The sequence below is a fragment of the Gossypium hirsutum genome, chromosome D08 (assembly GCF_007990345.1).
Source record: "Gossypium hirsutum isolate 1008001.06 chromosome D08, Gossypium_hirsutum_v2.1, whole genome shotgun sequence".
In the NCBI taxonomy this organism is placed as follows: domain Eukaryota; kingdom Viridiplantae; phylum Streptophyta; class Magnoliopsida; order Malvales; family Malvaceae; genus Gossypium; species Gossypium hirsutum.
In genome coordinates this window covers 52014089-52022323 of record NC_053444.1, presented here as the reverse complement: position 1 = coordinate 52022323, position 8235 = coordinate 52014089, and the positions used below count along the sequence as shown (strand labels likewise).

The 8235-nt window shown below is 34.1% G+C and overlaps 1 long non-coding RNA gene across 4 annotated transcripts; it reads left to right on the top strand.

Annotated features, from left to right (window-relative positions):
• Positions 1-384: 384 nt before the first annotated feature.
• Positions 385-3166, top strand: LOC107900829 (uncharacterized). 4 transcript variants are annotated; one of them, XR_005916810.1, is made up of 7 exons: positions 490-1149; positions 1258-1446; positions 1636-1931; positions 2092-2275; positions 2457-2526; positions 2646-2715; positions 2952-3166. It is a non-coding gene; the product is annotated as an uncharacterized lncRNA (long non-coding RNA). The 4 variants fall into 4 exon arrangements; XR_001685056.2 differs by having other exon boundaries at positions 492-1446; XR_001685058.2 differs by having other exon boundaries at positions 495-1767; positions 1862-1931.
• Positions 3167-8235: the final 5069 nt, after the last annotated feature.

The window sequence follows — 8235 nt, the reverse complement described above, 5'->3', positions numbered from 1 at the left end:
ACGACTGTCTGATAGCACCACACGACTATGTGATCCCTGTTTTAACTTTTTACCTATTATTTTGTGAATGTTTCAGATTGGTCTCAATCTAGTTTTGAACTTGTTTGAGAGCTTTCCTAAGCTCGATTGAAACTCGATTTTCATTGTAATGCATGTTTAACATGAATTTAACTTGTATATGTTGATTTATTCAATAATATTGATTAAATTCTTATGAATATTACCGTTTATTATGGTAACATCTTGTAGCTCGAGTCTGGCAACTGGATCAGGTATAGGGTATTACATTTAGTGGCATCAGAGCTATAGTTTAATCGATTCTTAGACTGAATGTAGCGTGTATTGAGTCTAGAAATAAATATCACAATAACATGTAATCTTTGTGTGATGCTTCTGATCTGATCTGACTATGTTGTCGGATCTAATCGTGTCGTACTTGATGAAGTTAATAATAATGCTTTGGCTTCTGAACAGGAAGTGAGTCATATTCTACTAGTTCTGTAAATGTTAGAAAGTGATATTGAAATTTTCATTTTCGGCATGATGAGTTAATGGTTTTCAAAGTATTTAAGAGTTAATCCTGACGCTCGACAACCTCTACCCTCGATCTTGTCTTTTTCGACACCCGCCCATCATCAGAATATTATTACGATATATGATCAACAATTTCTAATTGATAATCTGGTTGAGCATGAGAGAGATGACTGTAAAGGAAAAAAGGAGAGCGAATGTATTGAGAAAAAGAAAAACAGGTTCAAGATTAGAAATTCACTGAAATGCAGTGCAGCCAGATTATCTTGGATGCTTCCACCTAAAAAGTCTAAAGACCTCCAAGATCAGTTCTTTCTTTCTTCAGATGTGAATCCACTGAATGTTTTGTGCGAGATTGTTCAAAGAAGCTAAGGGTCCGTTTGTTTAGTGGAAAATATTTTTCGGAAAATATTTCCACCTTTTCCGGTGTTTGGTTGGTGTAAAATGAAATCCTAAGGGAAAATGTTTTACAAACACGGGTAAAAAAGGCCCCAATTTATGTAAAACGTCTTACCGATTTGAAATCAGTAAGACATTTTCTGATTTTTCCAGCGTTCTCCCTTCTCTACACTCTCGTTCTCCCTTCTCCTCTCTACACCGATCTGGTTTCGTTCTCACGTTCGTTCTCCCTTCTCCCTTTCGTTCTCCCTTGATTTTATTTCGGGCTCCTTTTCCCCCCTTGATTTCTTCTTCTTTTTATAAATTGATTTGGGGATTTTCTGCTAGTTTGGCTGTGGTGTTTGGCTTATCTTGGGCAGACTTTCTTCACAGACTTGCTTGGGTTCTCTTTCGCTCGCTCTATCTCTAAATTTCTTTGGTGGATTTCTCTTGGCGTGGCAGTGTTGTTGTTGGTGTTCTCTTTGTGAACAATCTCGTCTTCACAGATTCATTATCTTATCGATCTGCACCTAACTTGTAAGTCATTTTTCTCTCAATCTGAAACCCTAAAATATCAATTCTGCCCTTCAATCTTTCTTAGATCCATAATTTATCTCATCCAGTTTTAATTATACAAATTTGATGATATATTGGGAACGTTCTCTTTACGATTACTTTAAAATGTCTTGAACTAATCTCCATTCTGCATTACATTTTTCTTGCTAGTTCGTTGGTGAATTTGATACGTCTCATTACTAGTTTTAGCCCAGGTTCTGTTACGTTTTTCAGCATGTCTACCCCATTGACGTTTTTCAGCGTCTCCATAAGCCGCTGCCATGCTCCTTGAAAGCCATTGTGGTGCCTTCAATTTTTGTTTCCATCTCCTTTAAAAATTTTGATGCTTTCCATATTGTGGTTGTCTTTAATTTAAAGCTGTTCTGTTTTTGATTAGTTCAAACCCCAATTTGTTGTTGCTTACTTGAATCGTGTTACAAGATGTTGCTTTGCTTCATTGCTAAGAGGTTAGTATCAATAAGGCTAGCTCCATATATTAATTATTTAGTAGAACGATGTTATGGTCAGTTTACATATATTAAAACATACATATATTAAAGAGTTATTCCGACTTTTGACATCTAGTCTTTTGCTGTATATTCTGAAACTATTTTGGTTATTTTTCAGGCTGCCAAACGTGCAGGGTGGCTTCCTCAAGGTGATAATTATCCCAAAGCTAGCCATGTTGGTTTTGGACTTGTTCTTGGAGAAGATGGCAAGCGTTTTCAAACCTGTAACACTGAAGTAGTTCGTTTAGTTGATCTACTTGATGAAGCTAAGAACCGAAGTAAAGCAGCACTTATCGAGCATGGTATGATATTGAACCTTATCTCTGTTGTTACAAATGTTTTTCAACTCTTTTCAACTACCTTATGTTTGTCAGTCTATTAGTGACGTGTTTGTTACTGCAAGTCCTTACAGTTGTTAAATTGTGTAGCCTTTGAACTTTTCAACCTCTTGTATCTGAAATTGTTACTTTGTGTGCGAATCAGGTAAGGGTGAAGAATGGACCGAGGAGGAGATTGAGAGTACTGCTGATGCAGTTGGTTATGGTGCTGTAAAGTAAGCTACTTATTATTATATCAAGTTATTTATGTAATCTAATTAGTATTGCTATGATCTTCTCAGTAGTTCTTGTACTATTTTGTTTTCTTTTTAATATTCATTAAACCTGATTGCAGGTATGCTGACTTGAAGAACAACAGATTGACTAATTATACACTTAATTTTGACCAGATGCTTAACGATGAGGTGCTTAACAGTTTTCTTTTTTAGACTGCAAATATTGTGGAACTTGTTTCATCATTTTGGTCTCTAGTGAACTTTTAATGCTAACCATCTAGCTCTAGTTTATTGTTTTTAGTTCTATGTTGAACATTTTAGCTTTCAAATCTTCTGTTTGTATATTCTAGATGTTTATGTTATGATCTTTTTATCTTGATTACTATAATTTAAAAATCCTTTTGGAATGTGTGTTTATTTTGCAGAAAGCAATTTGCAAGGAGTCTCAAGAGTCAAAGATTCCCCCATCTCTTCTTTTTAGTGATAAATTTTGATTTTCTTGATGCAGTCATGCCATTTATACATTTCTGCGAAATTTTGAAGTTGTAATGAAGTTGTAAAATGGCTTGTGTTATTCAAGTTGTTGGTATTAAATTTTGGACTCTGAGTAATATTTGAATCCGCTTTACTTTTGTTGATAGGATATTGAATCCTTTTTTTGTATCCATTTTGTTTTTGGGGATGACAAATTCTGATATACGAATTGATTAGCTACTTTACTTTTTACAATTTTTTGACTTGCTAAATTCGGATATTTTGGCAGATTCAGATCTTTGGTCTGTTTGTTAATGCATATTCAAACCGAGTCACATAGATGTAGTTAGTTTTGCCTAAGTTTTTGAGGGACTTGGTTCATATGTTCCCTTGCTCAATTTATAGCTGAAGATGCATATGTTTTTCTGGTTAACTGGTTTGAAAGGTTTCCACAATACAAGCATAGAGATTTCTATACGTGGATAGTGAAAATTGAGTATTATTATAAATAAATTATTGCAATATATGTAAAAAAAATTTCAAATATAAAAATTTATTAATATATATTAATATAGGTAAAAACAACTTTTCCGAAAAATATTTTCAGGAAATCTGCCAAATAGCAGACAATATTTTACACAGATTCATCCAAACACCAGAAAATATTTTCCAATAAATTATTTTACAGAAAAGTAAAACATTTTCCAGAAATCATTTACTGGAAAACATTTTACTGGCAAACAAACGAACCCTAAATGTTATCAGTGATCAGATTATTAAATTGATAACAACTCCCTAACATAATAGAAATTTAGAAAATTGGTGACAATGTTATTGCTAGTCTAGGTAAGACCAAAGATGCCTCTGATAGATCTGAAACTTGTGCACCTTCTCGAGTTTATTTTGATCAAATCAAAGAAGAGGTCATTTTCCTTGATGATATTACGGGTACAATTTCTTTATCTACAATTTTTATACAATTTGTGATTACTTCTAGAGTAATACATTTTTACTTTTGAATTGTTTTAATAACCAAAGAGATTATGCCAGTAGAGTTGACTAATTATGAAATTAGAATAATAAATCTATTAGATCAGTATGTTTGTGATACTAACATATTTCATTGAGAATTAGTGATTGTACAATTCTTGTCGAGCTAATGTCGTTGACATTCAATGAGTTTGATGTGACATTCGGTATATATTGATTGATTTTATATGATACTGTTATTGACTATAAACAAGTACAGATTGTACTTAATTTTCAGAGAGAGGAACCAATAATATTAATTAAATTGCTTATGAATATTTTGATTTATTGTGGTAACATCCTGTAGCTCGGGCCTGGCGACTAGACCGGGTATAAGGTGTTACAATGTTGGTTTACAACTCAGCCTACCAATCGATGAGGAAGTCATTATAGAGGCAGTGGTTAGTGTCGATTGGAGTGCAACATGCGAGCAACTACAAGGGAGGTGTTGAACAAGTTTAAGGGTAGTTGAATCGAGATGGAATGGTTGGAGGAGAAGTTCAAACATATCAACACCTTCGTGAGTGACGTTGAATTAGAACAATTCATGCACGTATCTTGAGGTTGATCGAGGGACTACTTATGCCAGATAAATCTCGAAATCTGGTACATTTAAGGTGGCTACTGTAGTCGACTTGAAAGAAGAGAGACAAATCAGTTAGGGATCAGCGATCTTAGTGATATTGTACCGAGAGATATGTCGAGCGACGAAACCAAAAAAAGTTAAAATCATCGATTGCATGCTCTTTCTTCAATCGTAGGCATGGTATCGACTACCATCTTTACGACCCTGAGTGGACCCCTTTATGAATTCCCACTCGTAATATGGTAAAATTCATTTGATAATATCATTATCCTAATATTTTTTTCATTATCGTAATTTTGAAATAACATATTATTGAATAAGTGGAACAATCACGCGAGACACACAGGTATACTGACCGAGCTCGAGGATATATGGCTAGCGTTAGATCAACAATCGGAAGAGAAGGTTAGTTTATGAAATTTAAAGTTATGTAATATTTACTACAGCATTTGAAATTAAACATTAGGCACATGCTAAAATTTATAAATTCATTCTGCAGTTTGAATGGATGTCATATGCAGATTTGAGAATTCAAGAATGCATCCCAACCAAATTTTTGGCCAATTGTAATATCTAGCACGTCAAAGTGCCATTAATCGTTTTTGCAACAGTCGAGATGTACGAATTTGACTGAGTGATGCGACAGTTTGGGCGTCACAATGTGTTCCACTACTACCCCAGGATCTCGATAAACTGCACGATCGACTTGCAGAAGATACTCGAGGAAGATTGATCAAGATTCCATAAGAACTATATTGAGATGTGGCAGCATAGGTACGATTACTTGCCAACATGTGAACCATTTCTCACACCAGAGTTGGTGACATCTCCAGATTACATGGATGGGTTCAGGTATAACGGCAAGTCATATCTACTGTCGGATGCAGAAAAAAGTAGGCAATGTCACCGTAAAGGTCAAGACAAGCGCCCATCAATCCTAGGTCAGGAGAACATATTATGGGGGGATCAACATCTGCTCTAGCTCCACACGAGGACCCAATGGGCGTGTAACCTCCCAGTTAGTATGGTTCATTTTTTCATGCCAATCCATTTTTTTTAACATAAGCACCAAAGCATGCACCATTATTCACTACATCAACACATTCTCCAAGTCTATTTTTCACACCACCTCCATCCACTAGACCATATTACACGTCGATGTCGCCAGCAACACTGACATATCTAATATTGCGCATAATTCCCACCTTTTATCTGCAATCAAGTTAGGCGACATTATACAGTTATCCACTGGTAGTGTTGCAAATACCCCTAGCATCATCGTTCAACCTAGGTGAGTCATCTGAGCAACAACCTATTAATACAATGGGGGATGTACAATGGACTCTTAGAACCCAAACACACTCAACCGGAAGAAGGAGATAAAGATGGAAATCAACATCGAGGTCGAGGTGTAGTAAGATAAAGAATATGAAGAGTTGACACCCCAACTTGTTTGATGGAACCTTACGCATACTTGTAACACCCCTAAAATGTATTTGTCGCCAAAATAGGGTTACGGAGCATTACCGAACAAACAAAACAATAAACCATTCAATTCATACATCAATGCAATACATATTCTAATTTCATTCAAGAACATTCATAACGTCCTTTATTCGAGCCCTCGGGGCTTAAGAAACACTTTAAAAAATAATTTGAGACTAAATCAAAAACATATGAAACTTTAAGGAAAAACTTAGAAAAATTTTAATTGCAGGGGTTACACGGCTATGTGGCCAAGCCGTATGACTTATACGGCTGAGACATACGCTCGTGCCTCAGGCCGTGTAACAACCTGACTTTCTACCCTTTGAAACTTACAAGGGACACACGAATGTGTTGCATGGCCGTATGTCACACACGACTGACAAACACGCCCGTGTTTTAGGCCGTGTGAACAAGAAATAGGCCAAATTCAAGTCATTTCTTTCACCCAATTCAAGTACACACCTACAAGTCATTTGCACACACAATCAAGCATTAAAACATACCTAAAAAATACATAATAAGACCAATTCAAATGACCAAATTTCATTCAACCAATATGCCATATAAGGCACCTCAAAAGCAAGCATTCAACTTAACCAAACATATGCATAATTGGTCACCTTGCTACCATTTTGAAACATACCATAATTGACTTATACCATGCCAATATAACTTACCATTTAAACATTTATTCTCATGCATCTCGAACACACATATACCTAAACTTATACATATTTGATCATAACTCTTCCACATATATTTAGCTTCATTCCATACCAAGTTATACCATAATCGACCACATTGAACTATACCAACATATACCCAATTGGTCATTTTTCATACAAACACAATTAACTAAATTTCATATTTAGGCATACCTTAATTAACCACATTGCAAACATGCCAAACTTACCTCTTTGGTCATAAAATCATGCATCAACTTAACCATATTAACATCAACCACCAAGATACTATAAGTACATTAACCATAATGATATTTATACATAACAAAACAACCACTAGATACCATGTATGCATGTATATCCATGGCTTCATTCGGTTGAAAAACAAAAGAAAAAGGAAGATGACAATCATTATTTTACTTATGTTTTGTTTAATTTAATTAATTTATCAAATTATCATTTTAACCTTGGTTAATAATTAAATAAAACACCAATTTCATGTCCATATTTGTCCATCACATAAATATATAGCATAATTACCATCTAAGGAAGATTTAATTTCACAATTGGTCCTTCAATTAAATTAAATTGTAACTAAATAAACTTATTTACAATTTAATCCTAAACTAATTAGGACTAAAAGAACAAATAATCCAAAAGCTAGTGGATTTAATCATGAAACCATCGCTTGGAAAATTTTACCATGGTTTAATTACCATTTAAGTCCCTTTTCCTTGATTCAATTAGCCATTTAATCACTCAAATCAAATGGTGATCAAATTTCACATCTTTTACGATTTAGTCCTTTTTAATTAATTCTCTATCGAAACGTTAAAATTTTTCAACGAAAATTTAATACTACCTTAATGACACTTCTTAAATATTTATAAAAATATTTAGGACTTGCTTTATAGAAATGAGGTCTCGATACCTCATTTTCTAAAACCACTTTACCATAGGGTCTTACCACTTGAACTAAATAAATTGTTTATAAAACATAAATTATCAATCAAAAATCTTTTAAAAACCATATTTGACTCCTAAATATTAAATAATAATATTTACGAACTTACTCATCGAATTTGGTGGCCCCAAAACTACTGTTTCTGACACCACTAAAAAATAGTTGTTACAACTCTCCCCTAACGAAAATTTCGTCCTCAATTTCTCACCTGATAATAGTCATCACATCGAATCTTTCTTTCCTATTCTTAATGGTAGTCCACAAAAAAATTAATCATAACTCATCTCGAATCAGAACTCATAGTAGAACTTGATACTATACTTGGACTTAATTGAATAGATTTGATGCTCTCCTATCTTAACTTTATCATCATTACCACAACTATCGAGAAAATCCCAGTAATTTTCAGTTGAAACATACCCAAAAATCTAAATCATAAGATTCTAGATACATTAAATTTTCATAACGTTTAACCAATGATCATA